At 37.3% G+C, this 19,529-nt stretch overlaps 1 protein-coding gene across 6 annotated transcripts in view; it reads left to right on the top strand.

Annotated features, from left to right (window-relative positions):
- The first annotated feature begins 13,924 nt into the window (after positions 1-13,924).
- Positions 13,925-19,529, top strand: part of Mipol1 (mirror-image polydactyly 1) — a 349,459-nt gene continuing 343,854 nt past the window's right edge. For 5 of the 6 annotated variants that reach the window (XR_002822316.1, XM_023721848.1, XM_023721843.1 and 2 more), the window contains exon 1: positions 13,925-14,190. The gene's annotated coding sequence lies outside the window, so the exon portion shown is untranslated. The remainder of the gene's footprint in view (positions 14,191-19,529) is intronic. The other variant, XM_023721844.1, reaches the window with a different exon arrangement.

Here is a 19,529-nt window from a genome sequence, read left to right as displayed (position 1 = left end):
ATATATGCAGTGTATTATTTGTTGAAACTGTACTTTCGATTTGATTTGAAACTGTCTCATTGCTATATGTTTATCAATAAAACTTTGAAAAGGAAAAAAAATGATATATAGATTTAATGCAATCCCAATCAAAATACCAAAAGCATTCCTCAGAAAACTAAAGAAACTAATCCTAAAATTAATGTGGAATCAGAAGAGATTCATAGTATCATGACCACTCATGGCCAAGAGAAGCAAGGAAGGAGGTATCACAATATCTGACTTCAAGTTATACTACAGGGGTACAGTGTTAATTATTGCATGATATGGGACAAAAGGAGGCCTATGGAGCAACACAACACAATAAAGAACTCAGAAAAACCACAACACATTCTGGTATTTAATCTTTTACAAGGGTCCAGAAAAATATCCTGATAAAAAGATCGTCTTTTTAGCAAATGTTTCTGGGAAAACTGGTTCTCCATATACACAGGATTGAAGCTAGGCCTATGTCTATCATTATAGACTGAACTACAATCAAAATAAAATCAAAGATATAATTATTAAAACACAAACACTGAACCTGCTGAAATAAAAAATAGGCAAAACTCTTGAAGTCCTAGGTGTAGGCAAATACTTTGTGACCAAAACTCTAATTGCACAAGAAATAAGAGCAAGAGAAGATATGTTAACATAAAAATTATAATATTCTACACAACAAAAGTAATAATGTAGTGAATAGATAGTCTACAGGATGAGAAAAAAATTTGGAAGCTACAACTTGGACAGAGGACTAATATCTAAAATATATAAAAAGCTAAAAATTAGACCTTATGAAATAAAAAGTTCAATTCAAAAAATGGGCAACTGAAATGAATAGATGCTTTTAGAAGTAGAAATATAAATGTCCAATAAACACATAATATTCAACTTCACTTACATTAGAGAAATGCAAATTAAAACCACACTGAGATTTCATCTTACTCCAGGAAGGATAGCAATCATTAAGACACCAAATAGGGCTGGTCAAATAGCTCAGCAGATTAAAGCACCTACAAGCAGGCTTGGGGGCCAGGGGTTCAATACCCAGGCCTACCATGCTGGCCCTGCCCCTGGGACGTGTTGAGAGGGCACTTGAGACTGGGTGTTGTGGCACAAACCTGTAATCCCAGCTCTTGGGAGGCTGAACACAGGCGGATCACTACAAGTCCGATCTAGCAGTGAGACACTGAATACCCTGTAAATCCATCCCTAAAATTAAAAAAAAAAAACTAAAGACATCAAATAATAACAAATTCTGGTGTGGTTGCAATGAAAAAAGACACTCTCTTACTGTGTAAATCACAGTAGCTGTACAATGGTGATTAGTACAACTACTATATGCATCACTCTGAATATTTCTCAAAATACTGAACGTGTAATTCCCATTCAATCTAGTTATTCTCTTTCTAGTTATCTTTCCAGAAGTTAGAGCCATCATATTATAGTGATACATTAATATCAATATTTATAACAGCACAATTTATAATATCTAAATTTTGGAAGTAGCCTACATGTTCATCAGCAGATTAGTGGATAAAGAAAATACGTTACCTATACAGTAGACTACTACTCAGCAAGAAAAAAAAGCATAAATTTGAGATATTTCTAGGAAAATAAATGCACCTTGAAAACACATTAAGTAAAATCAGACACACAATCTTAGATACCATATGATTTCTCTCACATGAGAAATTTAAAGTACAAATAAATTAGAGAACAAAATAAAATACTGATAAAAGTAAGCAGGAAAAAAATAAACAGGAAGGTAGATCTTTTGTAAATGTGAAGGGGACCAACAGGCTAAAAGTGAGAGCAGGGGAGAAAGGGACAGAAAAAGATAAAAACGTGTCTATACATGTATGCATAATGAGTGTCCATTATGTATGCCAAACAGTACTACAGGTACTAATTTTTTTAAAGAAAGATGAATGAATATTATTCTTAAATATTTCAGTAGCATGAAAGGACTGCGTCAGCTTTGTTTTCCAGGCCATGTGTGTTATGTTCTAGCTGAAAATTTGTGTATATTTTTTTTATGTCCTGAGACCTTGAGGGAAGCTGACATTGAAAGGGTGGAGGACTAAGGCATAGAACACTTCAAGAAGACAACAATTCAGTCTGTGCTACAGATACTTTTAGTCAGCTTTTTAATAAAAATGAAGCACAAATGTGTACGAAGTTTTGAGTTTGGCGAGAAAGAAAGCTCTAGTAGAGTTGGAGCCTACAAAGATGGATCAGAGGAGAGACTGCTTGCTAAAGGATAAAGATTAAAATAATAAAAATTATTTTACAGCAAGGCAATAGAAAAAATGGTTTAAAGGTATTTGAGGAATCAGCTAGGTCTTATCTCCCCAGGCTAAAACTTTCAAGGCTTTACTTTGAGAAGAGAACCCCAGGGCACAGTGCCCTTGAATAATTACCTAGGAAATTTGTTTCCTGAGATTTTGTTCATGGTGCTTTTTTTTCCTTTTTTTAAATTACAGGGTCTACAGGGTCTCACTACGTAGATCGGACGCATGGTGATCTGCCTGTGTTCAGCCTCCCAAGAGCTGGGATTATAGGTGCACACCACCACTCCAAGTCTCAAAGGCTGTCTCAGCATACCCCAGGGGCAGGGCCAGCATGCTAGTTATTGAATCCCAGCCACTGCATCTGCCTAAGCAGATGCTTTAATCTGCTGAGTATTTGGCCAGCCCTGTTCATGGTGTTTAACTATCCAGCACTTGAAGTCCCCTACAGCCATGACTCAAGGCACTGGCTACAGCTTACATCAACAGCAGACCTTGATACTGTCCACACAGTGTTGGCTTACAAGTATGCAAGATACAAGTGTGATGAGGATCAGCTAGCCTTTTATGTAGATTACAGAAGATCTGTGAGGGCATTGTGGCCTTGAGAGGGCAGTGCATAAAGCTGGGGAAGTGAAGCCAAAAGAACAGTAGAGACTTCAGAATTTTGGAGATGCCAGAACACGAAACATCTGGGGAAGCTGTTAGCAGTGAGCAAAGCCAGCCTGAGAGAATCCATGGGGCTACAAGCACTAGCAATGTCATAGGAGTGGGGCTGCTTTTTGGTCTGTCATCTCCATACAACTTCTGCTTGCTAGTTATGGACCTATAAGATGTAATAATAGTGGGCCAGGGAGATAGCTCAGTGGCTTAAGTGCCTGCCTGGCAAGCACAAGACACTGAGTTTGATCCCTTGTATCAGAAAAAAAGAAGGAAAAGAAAAGGAAAAGAAAAAGAAAGAAAAGAAAAGAAATTATATATATATATAATGTTGCTCTTCTAGGTTTCAAGTTTGCTTTGGTCCTGTTACTTTCTATTCCCATTTGCTCTTTTGGATTGGGAATTATCACCCTTTACCTTTGTATGATGGTATGGGGTAACTTTCTTTAATTTTTACAAGGGTTCACAGCTAATAGTACACTATGAGTCTTAGAAAGGACTTTTAAGTTGCACTTTTCAATAACAGTGGAACAGTTAGGACTTTGACAACTCTTAAAAATGGACCAAAAACATTTTATACGAGATGTATACGAGTCTTTTTTGATCCAGGATAGGAATGGTATGCTTTATATTTATATGTCTCCCCAAAACCTCACGAACTTATACGTGAGGCTTTGGAAGGTGGTTGGATCATGACAAGGAGATGGTCATCAGAGTATTTGTCCATCAGTGAGTTTATAGCTAAACGTGATGTTAGGAGTAGGAGTCTGGTCCAGGGTGGCCTATTACTGAGAGCTTGACCTGGGTGCTGTACCATTCTCTCCCACTTCTGGATTCATGCTCCCAACTTCCTGTCCGCTATGCTATGACCAACTGGGCTCTGCCAGCCCCCTCTGCTCTGCTGCCCTGTTTTGGAGCCACTGTTGACTGAAGGTTCTACAAACTGTGAGCCAAAATAAGATTTCTCTCCTTTATATATGCAGGGTAGTTTTTTTAGCAACAAAAAGTGATCATATGAACTACTGCCTTTGGCTTCCAAGATTTCTCAAAAGCAATTAGTTGATAATCTTATGGAGGAGTCTTGGCATACAGTTTGCCTCTGTTTTGCTGCTTTCCAGATTTTCTGTTTCTTTTTATTGACATTTTAATTATAATGTGCTTTAGTAAGCTTCTCTTAATGTGTTTATTCTTCTGGGAAATGTATATTCATGTTATTTGACCATTTTTGATGGGATCTTTTATTTTGCGAGGTCTACTTTTTAAACTTATTTATATATTCTACATAGGGATCCTTTGTTAGAGGAATTTCTGGGTTTTTTTTTCTATTCTGAAAGATGTCTTTTGACTCTGTGAAAAAGCTTTTTAATTTGACATGATCTCATTTGTTGATTCTTGGAACTATTTCCCATGCAAGTTAAGTTTCTGTTCAGAAAATTCTTACCTATGCCTATGAATTCAGTTTTACCTATTTTGTCTTCCAGAAAGGTAAATGCTGTCAGTTTAACATTTAGTTCATTGACACTTTTTTTTTTGTTTACTACTTGGTGAGCGATATGGGCCTAGATTCAATCTTCTATATGTGGATAGCCAGTTTTCCCAGTTTATTGAAGAAGCTATATTTCCTGTACTTATTTTGGTTCCGTTGTCAAAGACTGACTAGTTTGATATATTTTGTTGTATCTATATCCTTTAATTTCTTCCACTGATTGTGTGTTTTTGTTCCAAAACCATGCTGGTTTTATCACAGTAGCTTTGTAATATAGCTTCAAGACTGTGATTGTACACTCTCCCACTTTGCTCTTCTATCTAGAATTGTTTTTCTATTCTTAGTTGCATCTAGTTCTATATGAATTTTAGAATTATTTTTTCCAGTTCTGTGAGAATGTGGTTGGAAGTTTGGGATTGCATTAAGTCTGTACATCAATTTTGCAAGTATAGACATTCTGACTACATCTGATCAGTTTATCCAGGATCAAGAGATAGCTTTCCATTTTCTGATGTTCTCTTCATTTTTTTTCAGAGTATTGTAGTTTGAACTACAGAAATCTTACTGTACTTTAGTTAGATTAATGCTTAAGTATTTATTTTTTCTTGGTTCTATTGTGAGTGGTATTTTCTCCAATTTCTCTTTCAGTGGACGCATTATCAGTGTACAGGAACATTATTGATTTTAGTATGTTGATTATATATTCTGCTATATTAGCAGAATTGGTTATTAATTCTAAAAGTCTTCTGGTGGATTCTTCTGGATCTTCTATGTAGAGGATCCTGCCTTCTGTAAATCATGCCATATTAACTTTTTCCTTTCCTGTACATGTCCTTTTCTTTTTCTTTCTTTTTTTTTTTTTTTTGTCTTGTGATCGCTAATGCTTTGAGTACTATTTGAACACTAGCAGCTACAGAAGTCATCTTTGTCTTATTCCTAATTTTAGAGAAAAACCTTTTAGTTTTCCCACATTTAAAAACAGCTAGTAAGGGCCTAGGATACAGCTTAGCTGCACAGTGCCTGTCTAGCAAGCACAAAGTCCTGAATTCAATTCCCAGTACAAAAAAAAAAAAAAAAAGAGTTCATAATAGTTTTGTTATAGTTTTATCAGACTGAGATAAAGTCTTTCTATGCCTAGTTTTTCCACGTTTTTACCTGGAGGGATGTTATAATTTGTTGAAGTTCATTTCTTCATCTGTTGAGATGATTATGTGATTTTTTATCTTGCTTCTGTTTATGCAATGTATTACATTTATTGTCTATTTAAACCATCCTTGTATCCTTGGAATGAAGCCTACCTGGTTATGATAAATGATATTTCTGATGACTCATTGCATTCTGTTTGCCAGTATCCCATTGAAGATTTTTGCACATACACTCATTAAAAGGATTATTGTATAGTTCTCCCTTTTGGTTGAACTATTTTTCTGGTTTTAGAATCAGGGTCATGGTAGCTTCCAGGAATGACTTTATGAGTGTCCTTTCCCTTTTAGTTTCATTAGAAATCTTGAGAAATATTGGTGTTAGAACAAACTTCCCTGAAGTTTTTGTAGAAATAAACAGTGAACTTGTCTAAATCTGAGGTTTTCTTTTGGGGTTATCATACTCTGTTTCTTGTCAAGCTTCATGGACATGTAGATTTGTATTAGTTGTTTCAGGATGCCATAACAGAGTACAACAGAATAGCTAGCTTACATAAGTTTATTTTCTCAAGGTTCTGAACCTTTTATTCCGAGATAAGTGGGTCAGTAAGATTGGTTTCTAGTGAGGCCTTTCTTTCAGGCTTGCAAAAACTGTCTTCTCACTATGCATTCACATGGCCCTTCCACAGGATGGTCCTATTGCCTATTTTGTCATCAGTCATCTGTACCAGGAACACTGGCTGCTATAGCCAAGGGTCTCCTACCGTAGGGCTGGGATGATCATGGAGAGTGCTGTGCCAAATACAGAAATTTGCTGGTTGCTTTCACATTCCCCTGTGACATTACAATTGTGCAATTAGGCTCCGGAGTTCAAAAGGGTTTTCCCCCCCATAATTTTATTGAGAAACAAATAGCAATGAGACAGTTTCAAATCAAATTGGTAGGACAGTTCCAATAATTAACACATTGCATACATTCTTCCTAGTGGTTAATTGCTCTACAAGATGTGGACATGATATACTATTTACAAACACTATTAGAACAAATCCCTCTATTCATTAAGAGAATGTAACTATGTATTCTAAACATTTTGAATACACAGATACAAAAGGGACATTCATCTGTATACCCTTTATTTGTTACGTTCCGTTATTTGAATATTAAAGGTGTGTTAACTCAGAAAAATATTCTGAAAGAGTCCAGTAGTCCATAATAGTATTGGGTCTTCCGCTTCACTGGCAATGTCAGAAATTGTTGACCTGAGTCGCCTACAGCTCAACATAACAGCATGGCTTTACTTCGTATACTTCGTTTTTATACTTTTCTGCTGGATGGTTAAGACCAAGATAAAGCAAGACCTATGCAATAAGAGTTGTAGCTTTTGGGTCTGAGAAGGTCAGTGAAATCCCCTCAGGATTTATCCTGAGATCCTGTACCTCAGATTGTAGAACCTTTTTCAGTGTCAGCCATGAGGATGAGTCACGGCCATTGCTTGGCCAATGTGCTCTCTGTGAAAGCCTGAGAGAATGTTTTCTCTCCATGTGACTCTCCTTAGGCACACTCTACATCATTGATCACTTTCCTCTTTGGCCCCATAATCTCCTTGATCAGAAAATTTGGGACACTACTGAGTTACATGACATTACAGTACAAGTTCTCTTATGATCTGAGTCTTGTAAACTGATGGGTTAGTAATTCACAGTGTCACAGAGGTTTACAGAAGACTCCTTCCTGGGTCATAGATAAAAGGTTTTCATAACTCTTGACACAGCAGGCATCATGAACTTGAGAGCCTCATTGCTTCTACACATTCCTCTTGCATTCTATAAGTGCAGTTCAAACGTAGGTTCAAGTAGATGCTGCATGCACTATGGATTCGTATCAGAGCTGAGAAAAATATCTAAATGGGTAGGGGATCTGTGAACAAACCTGCCCAAAGTTTGCCTCAAGGGAAATTATCTTTATTTTACCAGCCCAAAAACAAATCTTCCCTCTTCATTGGAAGAAAAATAATTTTAAAAAAGATACCATCTATGTTTTCCAATGCTGTTTTTTATAAAGATATCCATGAAAAGAAAGTCTGAAAAAACTTATCATAATAGACATATAAGGCACCCATAAACTTGTCTCATAAAATATGGTTACTCATCTTCAATGACCTTTTCTTTTTCTCCCCCAATGATCTTTTCTTAACCTATTTTATAACTTCCTTCTTATATATGAAACTTGTAACCAGCAGAACAGCATCTCTAAAATGCTGATTTTATGCATTCAAAGTTTGAAAAGCACTTTGTATCCTTTGAAAATACTTTAGACTGCTCCAACAACAATTCTCCAGTTTCATCAAGTCTTCTAATATTTGAAATATATTTTTGTTAGAACTTACCTATCTTACTTTCTTCCCTACATGGCAGTAAAATCTAAGGCACATCATAACTAATCTCTTATAAAACTCTTTAAGTTCTGTTTTCCTACCTTCCATTCTTTTCCTGAAAACTTCACAATTTTGTTAAAACTCAAATATAGCAAGTTATCTATAGATCTAACCACTGCTAGAGAACATGACATCTGATACAACTCTTAAAATATTTTTTTTTTCAGAACTGGGGATTGAACTCAGGCCCTTGTGCTTGCCAGGCAAGCTCTTATTCCACTGAGCCATCTCCCAGCCCCTAACTTCTAAAATCTTAAAATCCCTACCTATGTAACTTTGCCTACCTGTATAAGTTTGCCTAATCACTTATCATTTTCTGAGATCACTACTTCATAACTTCATATGGAATTACAATCTAAATAACAACAGAAAGAAAATCTCTTAATGTAATTAATTTATTTAGAAGTAAGCAGCAGGTTTATAATGCTGGGTATACCAGCCCCAGTACACCAATGATATACTAAAGAAAACTGAAATAAGGGAAATTTTCAAAAGCAAAAGAAAGAAGTATGTATCACTTTTTTGGAAACAAATAGCTCATTAGTGGGGAAAATGTGTGCTATGGTTTGTATCTGGCTATCCCTCCAAAGCCTCCTGCAGTCATGGGGGTTTGGGCTTTTCAGAGGTGGCTAAATTTAGTTTGTGATTGATTCATGGTCTAACGCTGGATTAAGAGTGAGAGTGCTTCAAGGCAAAGTAGGCCTAGGGTGGGTAGCCTGAATACAATATAAAGGAAAGAGTCTGTTTTCTATCCCTCCTCTCTTGTTGCTTTTGCTGTCTTTCACTGCAATGAACTGTTTCCCCTCTGCCATGTGCCACTCTGCCTTGGAGCCAGCTACTATGGACTAGAACCCCTTAATACTGTAAGTTAAATAAACCTTTTCTCCTTTAATTTTGGGTATTGGCCGTTTTGTCTTATCACTGAGAGAAAAGTAACTATGACTGTGTATTAGGCAAGTGTTCTTATATATCAGACTAGGTGTCCTCATAACTAATGTAGTTAGCCACATTTGGAAAGATCTTGGAAAATGTTAGACTTGGGTGAAAAAGCCCACTGGTTAGTCCCAAGTTTTTGTCACAGGCATGTGTGCAAGAGGGCTCTCCTTCATGACTTCATGGTTTTCTCTATTTGTTTAAGAGTTGGATACATGTTAATTCATTTTGATTCTGATCACAGTGAGGATTGACAAGAATGTTTTCAAACTAGATAGAAGTGGTAGTTTCAAAAATCATGAATGTACTCTATATCTCTGAAATGTTTATCTTTAAAATGGTTAATTTTATGCAAATTTTGTTTGAGTAACAATGAAAAATATCTATCTCTTCCCATAGGTTTAGTTATCCCTTTCCTCCTATGTCTAAATTATAACTGATGATAAGAAATCCCATACACTAGTTTCAACTTCTGATCTGATGACTCTCATTAGTACACAGAGATATGCTCTATTATCTTACATTTTAAATGACAATAACAGTAAAATTCCACTTGGTCTGCTTTATTCATTTGTGGAAAGTTGAAAGTGGCTGAAGCTGGAAATTGATTATATGTATGAGGTCAAAACAAGGCCACAGTGCCTAAAGCAGTCAAGCTACCTGTCTTTTTTTTTTTTTAAGCTGCCTCAGTCTTGAGAAAAGTATCCTGCCTAAACAATTTAAGTCACTAGTCACTAGGCAACCTTGTATCTTGTGATACTAGCTTTGCAAGAGTCTAAATAAATGTCCCTAATATTGTTGTTCAGGTCCTCTTGCTCATCTGGGAAAGAGGCTTTCCTGGTCTGAGCTTTTGCCTGCTGTCTTTATTTTCTAAATCTCCTCACCACTTTCTCTCTGGGGCCAGCAAGAGACCAACGAGTCCCTATAGGGGAAGATTTTAAAAATATCAAATTAATCAGAAGCTAGAGATAGAGAGCACTGAGTCTCTGGTTTATAGTGGCCACACCCTATTGCTATCTGTTAAAAAAAATGTTTTTACCTCCAAATAACAGAAAATCCAATTATATAATGCTGAAGTTAAGGTTTTTGTTTTTTGCCTTTAATTTCACATACAAGAAGTTAAATTTGGTAATCATAGGTCAGTGCTGCAGGTAACTCTACCAATGTTAGTGAGAATAAATATTCTCCTTTATCATCAATGTACCATCCTCAGTAGAGTGACTCTATTCTCCATCTTGATGAAGGATAGTTAGGATGGCTACCAGTGTCAAGGCTCCATTCTAATATCCAAAACAGCAAAAAAGGGCATAGGCAAAAGCTTTCTCTTATTTGGGATATTGTGGAAAGGTTAATATCCATTAAAATAGTCTATTAGCCAAAATTGACTAAACTCTCCATATATGGCTTATTGGCATATAGCATAACTAGTGAATTTGACCTTAAAATATTTCCTGATTTGTCCACTTCTGTCTCTGTTATCACTATACTAGCCTCAGTCATATTGTGTTTTACTTGGACTACTGGAAAAGCTATTTGATTATTTTCTCAGCCTTTTTTTTATCTCTACTCTTATTTAACTAATTTAGTTATTTTAAAAGCACAAAATAGATTATGACAATGCTCTGGTTAAAAATCCTCCAATAATTTTCCACTGCATTAAGAACAAAATCAAATTTATGGATTTTCTCAGAGTTCTATAAAATTGACATTTTTAATGTGTTTGTACTATTTTATCTCTCATAAAACATTGTTGATCCAAAAACATTGTTGATCTTTATTACTTCTGAATATCTTAAGTACATCTGCTTCACGGAATTTTGCATCAGATGAAATGAGAAACCACTGATAACCTGAAAAGGTCTAAAATTCAAACTATTGGCAACAAATGAGACTGCAGGACAAGAAGAAATCTTGGTAGTTGCTTATGGGAATGCAAAATAGTGGAGGCACTTTAGAAGAAAGTATGGCAAAACTAAACACAATTTTATCATATAATCAAGTATTTCCTCTTGTATCAGCTCTATGTTGGTCCTTATTTTTAATTTTTCTTCTATTTTTTTAAAATTTTTGTTTTAAAGGGAATAAAAAATAATAGATAAGACATTAGAAACAATATATAATTTCAATAAATGATAGGTATTCAACATGATTGTTATATTGCACATTGTTGTCTTCAATGTAATTGCTCAGATTACCAGATATAAAATGGACAATTTGTCAAAGAAAAAAATTTAAGCATTAAGTATTCCCTTCATAAAACTGATAGAAATTAGTAGTACAATCCTTAGCTATACTGTGTATATACACACGATTTCCTCCTTACTTTATTTTCTTTCTTTTCTCCTTTCTCTCATCCCAATTATTCATTCATTCCTTTTGATCAGATTCTTTCCCTTTTACTTTATCTATTGTACATTTCAGTTGTTCCCCAAAAGCCTCATACAGTGATGGGGCGGGAAGAGTAATTGAGACAATGATGTTTACACATGCGGATCTGATTTAATTCACTTATGAGTACAATCTCTAGTGGCATTCATTTACTGACAGTCACTCAGAAAAAGGACTTCTATGTAGAATACATAAAGAATTAAAAAGAAGTAGGCCACCAAAATTCAAAGACCCAATCAAAAAATGAGCATGAGATGAATACACATTTCTCAGAGGAAGAAATACAAATGGCAAATAAATACATGAGAAAAATGTTCATCACCACTGGTCATTTGAAAAATGCAAATTAAGACAGCACTGAGATCATCTCACCCAGAAAGAATGGCTATCATTAAGAAGTCAACCAATAACAAATACTGGAGGGATATGGGGAAAAAGGAGCCCTTTGCCACTGTTGGTAAGAGTGCAGACTGGTACAACCACTGTGGAAATCAGTGTGGAGATTTCTCAAAAAACTAGGATTGGAAGTCCTATTCAAACCAGCTATTCCCCTCATGGTATTTTTCCTAATGAACTGAAAACATCATATCACAGTGGTATATGTGCATCCATGCTTCTAGCAGCACAATTTGTCATGGTGTACTGGTTCTTCTAAAAGAAATTATATTTTTTCTATACCTTTATTTCTATCTCTCACCTTGTCAACTCCTACACCTATTTAGAAGATTCAGAATTATCTCCTCCAGATATATCTAATTCTGTTTTCCTCACACTGTGAATTTCTTTCTCCCAAGGCCATTTACCAGGCAACTGTTAGTAAAATGGATAATGAACAAATGTATACCTGGGGGTTGTGCTGGTGGACTGGAGCAATGAAAATGTAACTATCGTAATATGAAAAATTAGTGACAGAATAGTAATGGATTAAATAAGCTGGAAAAAGGATTAGTGGTAATTATGGCTGATATTAGAACTCAAAAAAAGTGAGTGACTAAAACAGGTTATTCAGAGAAGGAACTCTGACAATGGCTTTAAAAATGAGGCCAAATGGGTATTTAGCCAATTAAAGTATTATAGTCATTTTCTCTAAATTTGTCTTCCTAATTATTTGGTTTTAGTTTCCTTATATTGTAGTTAGTATTTCCTAGTAAAGAAATTAACTTCTCCTCCTTTCTTTTACAAGTAACTCAATTTTGGTCAGAAGCATTTTTATAACCCATTCTTCCTGACCGGTGTGCCCTTCTAAGGGATTGCCTATTTTGGCAAACTATACAACTCATCATTTTTGTCTCCTACATTTTTTTTTTTTTGGTGGTATCAGGAATTGAACTCAGGACCTTGCTCTTGCCAGACAAGCACTTATTCCATTGAGCTATCTCTCCAGCCCTCTCCTACATTTTTATGGTACTTTGATTCACAGCTGATTCAACCCTGACTACTTTAAAACAACAACAAAAAATGCATTTTAAGGCTAACCCTGAAACCGACCCCTTTACTGGACAGTTTGCTCATTGCACCCCACACAAAAAATCAAAATTCCTAATTAGAATCTAGTTTTTCAGCTAATTTCCAACCATTTTTTCCTCTCTTTTCTCACTTACAGAGGTATAAACACTTTCATTAATGTAAATATTTTCATTAATTTTATCCACTAAGTTGGGTACCCATCATCAATTAATGCCTATTCTCTGGGAATGTACAAAATTATTATCCATTACCTGCTGCCAGAAGAGCACCTTGCATGTATCATGTCCTCAATAAATACTTGATGTCTAAATAATAAGTAACAGGAGTGCAAGTGACATAGAGCAATACTAGTCTGTGGAACAAGAAAAATACATTTGAGTTACTAGCAATTAATTAAACCAGCCTATTGTACTTCGACATATTTTCTTGGCTATTTCTTGCTTCTGCAGGGAAGGGGGTATTTTTGTTTATTTCTGGAAGGCCTTTAAGATTTCACACATGCTACATAAGAACACAGATATCCTCCCAGTACTTTAGTAAAAAAAAGTCACCAGCTCCAGGGTCTTAGTCAGAAATCTTTGGCTTAGGACTGAGGTGTAACTTTTCATTGCGGGTGTCCTTTTCATTCACGCCTCACTGCACAACACGCTGTTTTCTCTTTTCCTGGATGCCCTATTCCCTCGCACCCTGAAGCACACACACACACACACACACACACACACACACACACACAATCTCTCACAGTGTTCCGCTAAGTTAAGTGCAGACTCACACGCTGAGGTAAAGCCCTCAAGCTTCGTTTCAAATCACGCGTTTTCCCTCCTCTCAGCAGGTGAGGTCTCGCCTGCTCACTCTGGCCCTTCTGGAGCGCGCCGCCGCCGCCGCCGCCGCGAGCCCGGACCCCGCCGCCGCGGCTCGCTGCCTTCGCGCTTCCCGGGTACTGAGCCGACTTTCCAAATTCCCTCGCTCGCCCGAGGCCCCGCCCGCGGCCGCCTCGCTGCTCGCGCATGCCCGAAGCGCACCGCCGAGCTCCCCGAGGCCCCGCCCCTCTCGCGCCCGCGCCTCGCCGCGCCCCGCCTTCTGGGCACGCGCGTGCCCGCCGGAGGCTCCGAGCGGGCGGCGATTGGCTGACGCGGTGGTGGCGCCGCGGGCCTGCGAAACTCCCGGCGAGCGCGCCTAGAGGCTCCGGGGGCGGAGCCAGGCGCGTCCCAGGTAAACGGGCTCGGGGACTTTGGGCGACCCGCGAAGAGCCGGCTTGGAGCGCCTCGGGGTTTCCGGCCGAACGTCCTCCGAGAAGCTGAAGCGGCCGCGCGGCCCCAGCCCCGGGCAGTGCCGGCCCCGCGTGGGCAGGGCTGACGGACACCCTCGAAGGTCAGCGCCCTGGGGGCCTCGGGACAGACCGCGCTTCCTGGGCCTGGGTTTGGCACCGCTAGCTCTTTGCTGTTGGAGGAGTTCAACAGCTGAATAGTTGTTTAAAAGTGTGGGGGTTTTGTTTCTTCACGTTAGTGCCCGCGACTTACAAGGTTCCAGCTCTGGTTCACGCTCTGATGGACCTTGCGCCCTTCGCTCTATCGTTTTGTATTTCAGTTCTCGCAATTGTGAGCCAGAGTGCGGTGTTTTCTTAGAGTTCTGTTAGAATTGTTTTGGTCCACAGCGCCCCAGTCCCAGGGCCCGCATTTCTCCCACTGGAAGGTGACACTACACCACCCAACAGCGTTTGCGGAGTACTTTAAACTGTGGGTGGGAGGAAGGAGCTGGACGAACACAAGACCGCTCTATCTTGTCACAAGATTAGACGAGGACGGTAGAAACAATTTATCAGGAGAGCAGACTTTCTGAAAAGCTCCTTTGAGCGTTTTATGCAAGTTAAATCGCAGTGGCAGTAGACAGATGTAAGCCTGTCTTACTGCATTTCAAGGAGGTCTTTTTTCTTGTTTCCACACATAGCTTTAACGGATATCACAGGATACTGGGTTAGCGAAGTTTGTCTTTGGGTTCTCAGAGCTGTGCTAAAATGACAGTACGTAATCATTGCACATTATGTATTAGTGTCAATAAACTTAATTGAAGCAAAGGTGACTTTTCTATGCGAGGTAGAAAGAATTAAGTTACCTCACTGGAAAGAAGTAATAACAGCGAATCACAAAATGAATGGGAGATGTGTACAAATTTCTTTCAAGGGAATTATAGAGATCTTTGTCTTGTATTAATTGAAAAGTATAACATACATACAGTAAAGTGCCCGAATCATGTGGGTACAGTTGATAGAGTTTTTACAAGTGTGCATACACATGAATGCAGCATACAGATAAGAAAGCACTTGTGTCCCGAAAGCCACACTTTGACCAGGGTTTCTAATCTTTATCATGACTTATAATGTTATTAATGACTTTTGCCTATTATTGACTTCATATTGAAAGACTCATACAATATACGGATCTCTGTGTTTGATTTGAGTTCGATGTTGTATTTGTGAGATTTATACCAGTTATGTAACAGTTTGTTATTTCTCATCATACCCAGTATTTCACTATGAACTTTAGTAAATACTTTAGTAAAGAAAGTATTACCAGTTGGTTTTAGAAGTACTTGGATAAATTTAAGTTTGCATGTCTATTCTTTTTCTTCTTTTGGCAGAGCTGAGGATTGAACCCAGGCCCTTGCACTTGCCAGGGAAACTCTTAACTGAGCCATTTCCCTGGCCCCTAGGTTTGCATTTCTGTTGGATATATTCTACTAGTGAAATGGCTGTGTTACAGGCTATGCAGATATGTATTTATACTATACACTACCATAAAGTGTTTCAGATTGATTATGTTAACTTGCACTTCCATTAGTAGTGTATGAGAATTGCTTCCTCCCCCTGCTTGTAACACTTCACATTATCTCTTTCATTTTAGCCACTCAGGTGTGTTTAGAGTGATACAATGTTGGGGTTTACCTTTAACTTCCTTTATAACTAACACCTCAGTATATTGAGACTATTTGCATATCCTCTATTTCTGTAAGTGTCCAGACACCAAATTTAGGCAGTCTTTACTTTGTGGAGTTTCATTTAGCACAGTACTGTGCACAGACTTAATACTAGTACTACGAGTTTGTTTTTAGATTTCACAAGTATAAAACAGTCTATTGCATATTCTTTTCCTTTTTCCTTCTCTTTTCATTTATCTATGTAATATATTTGGTACAGGATCTCACTATGCAGCTTGGACTCACAGCATGTGGTGCTGGGGATTGAACCATGGTCCCTGTGCATGCCTAAATAGGTAGTTTAGTCTGCTGGGCTGTCTCGCTGGCCCCTGCTCCTCTTTTTAGTAACTTCCCTACCACCATCTTTTTCCAATCCTTAAAAATATGAAAACCTTTCTTAACTCACAGGCTATAGAGAAACAGAGGTAAAAAGTATAATTTGCAATACTTATACTAGGTCTCTCCTGAGGAATTTTAAGATTGTTTTCTCTAATTCTGTAAGATATGCTACTGGTATTTTAACAGAATTTGCATTAAATCAGATTCTATGGGCCTTTCTTTATGGGTAACATTTCTTTTTTTCTATCAGCTTTTAATATTCTGTTCTTGTGTTGAATCTGAATATTAATTATTATGTTCCTTTGATCATAATTTGAGTTGTATATGCTTAATTTATCTATATGTGACATTTTTTCCCTGCTAGGGAAGTTTTTTTTTTTTTCCATCATATCTCTGGAAGTTTTTTTTTTTAATGTACTTTGTGCAATCTCCTGCTTTTTAATTGACTCAGATCAACCTTGTTATTTATTCTTCTTTGCATCATCTAGCAGCTATTGGATTGATTTTTCATGGTTCTTTCCTATTCTTAAGAAATCTTTCTTTTCATGATTGATATCTTCAATCTTGTCTTTTATATCTGATATTGTGTTCTCCTATTGACTCATTCTGCTGCATATACTTTCAATGGAATTTTTAATCTCCTGAATATTTGTTTGACTATGATTTTATGTATTACATTTTCCCCCAATATTGGCTATTCATGGTTTCCAACATTTTCCTAAGCTCTATTTTTTACAATCTGTATCTGATCTAGTGTTCCTAAGTCTTTCATTATGTCTACCATCTCTTTAGTTGTCTGAGAAATTATTTCTGATTTGACTTTTCCTAGAGCCCCATTCATCTGCTTTGTTACTTTCATTGTTTCCACTTCAGAAAGTCTGGGTGGGTGGCTTTCAGATTGTTTCCCCTCATTGCTCTCTGGGTTTGCCTTTGTTGAATTGGAAGGCTGGGATGGTATCTTGCTTAAGTATATTTTTCTTTTGCATTTTTTTCAGTTTAATTTTTGTATTGGTTCTTGTAAATTACCTTTGGCAAGTAGCTTTATTGCAGTGTTTAGAACCTTTAGGAAATGACTGCTTCTCAGAGATGTCTCCCAAGTATAGCTAGCTTTTGGGTTTTGATTGTATTGGAAGCTCCTACCTCTATGTGTCATAGGGGATGAGAAGTTGATGCCTAATTGGCTTACCCCTTGGTACTTTGGCACTGGCCTATAATATTTTTATGACCAGTAGGCCATCTCACTCTTGGCACATGAGGAAGAACAATGGATTAGAACAATTATGTTTGCCACCTTGGCTCATATAGTCCAGTCAGCAACAGTAATAGCATCAAACACAGCCTAGAAAATGACAAACTGTGGTAAATATTCACTTGATACCTTTAACCCAGTGAACTAGATTTTTTAATTATATAACAAAATCTAAAATCAGAAAATTATATACAGTAAATATGCCCTCAATATAGTGATTTTAACCTCAGGAGAGTAAATTTAAGGGGGGAATGGGAAAAAATGGAGAAATAAACAGAGACAAAGAGATTAGAAACAGAGCTGGAGGACTAGAGAAATAGCTTGGTAATCTAAGTGACTGCCTGGCAATGCAAGTATCTGGGTTCTCTTCCTGGTACGGCATACTGTGCCAGCCCTGAAACCCTGGGCACTCACTGTGCCAGCCACTGAATCCAGGTATGGTGATGCATGCCTGTAATCCCAGTGCTAGGGAGGCTAAGACAGAAGGATCACTATGAATCTGAGCTGCGTAGCAAGACCCTCTACCAAGTAAATAAATAAAAGATTTAAAAAAAAAAAAGGCTGGAGGAAGAAAGTTTTTCCTTGTTTTTTTTTTAAAAAAAGAATAAAAAATTACACAGTTTCACTGAACAAAATAATAGGAATTCAACAATGGTTGTTACGTTGCATAAGGTTGTCTTCAGATTAGTTGTTTAGGTTACTATAGATATAAGCATGCAAGTTGTCAAGAAAAAGTTACAAGAAATTAAAAAGAGAAAGATTAAGCATTAACTGCTCCTTTCAATAGACCAGGAGAAATCAGCAGTACAGTTATCCAAGCTATGCTGTATATATACATAAATATATCTTTTTGCCTTTCTTTCTTTTGTCCTTTTCCTTATCCCAGTTGTTCCTTCCCATTGAACAAATTCTTTCCCTTTCACCGTATTTATTGTACCTTTCAGATTTTATTTACTGTTCTAGATTCTTGCACTAGGGAGACAGTATGCTATTTGTACAAGCAGGTCTGATTTATTTCACTTACGAGTATGGTCTCTAGTTACATCTATTTACCTATAATTGTCTCAATTTTAGGTTTTTATATTTTATAGCTGAGTAATACTCCATTGTATAAAAATGCCGCATCATTTTTATCTATTCCTCAGTTGATGAACATTTGGGTAGTTTCTAAGATTTAGCTATGACAAATTGCCCTGCTGTAAACATGGGTGCATATATATTACTATGGTTGTTTTGTTATTTTGGAAAAAATACCCAGAAGGGGCAAGTGGCTTGAATGGGACTTCTAATTCTAGCTTTTTTGAGGCATCTCCACATTGATTTCCATAGTGGTTGTACCAGTCTCCACTCTCACCAGCAGTGGAAAAGAGTTCCTTTATCCCCACAACCCCTCTACCATTTGTTATTGTTTGACTTCTTGATGATAGCCATTCTTTCTGGGGTGAAATAAACTCTCAGGATTATTTTAATTTTGCATTTCTCAAATGATGTTGAACATTTTTTCATATATTTATTTGCCTTTTGTATTTCTTCTCCTGGAAAGTGTGCATTCATCTCAGATGCTCATTTTTGGGTTGGACTTTGAATTTGGGGGGTCTGATTTTTTTAAATTCTTTTTCTAAAATTTAAAAAAAAATCTTGTATTTATTTAATTGGTACAGCATCTCACTATGCAGCTTGGACTTGTAGTGATCCTCCTATCTCAGCCTCCCTGGCACTGGGATTACAGGCATGCACCACACTTTGTTTCAGTGGTTGGCATGGTGTGCCTAGGGTCCCAGGACCTATATGGTATGCAGTACCAGGGATCAAACATGGGTCCTTGTGCTTGCCAGGTAGGCATTTAAACCAGTGAGCTATCTCCCCAGCCCCTTAATTCTTGGTATATTCTAGATAGAAGTCCTTTGTCTGAGGGACAGTCAATTAAATTTTTTCCCCAATTTGTGGGTTTTGTTTTTACTCTGTTGGTGATTTCTTTTCACATTCAGAAACTTCTTAAAAAGATGAGATCACAACTGTTGACTCTTTGAAGTATTTCCCATGCAGTTTGGTTTTTGTTCACGAACTCTTTACCTACCCCTATGTGTTCAAAATTTCTATCTACTTTTTCCTCCAGTAGATTTAGTTAGTGTTTCTGGGTTTTTTTTTT

The sequence above is a fragment of the Octodon degus genome, unplaced genomic scaffold (genome assembly GCF_000260255.1).
Source record: "Octodon degus isolate 3935 unplaced genomic scaffold, OctDeg1.0 scaffold00086, whole genome shotgun sequence".
Classification (NCBI taxonomy): domain Eukaryota; kingdom Metazoa; phylum Chordata; class Mammalia; order Rodentia; family Octodontidae; genus Octodon; species Octodon degus.
This window is presented reverse-complemented; position numbering and strand designations above follow the sequence as displayed.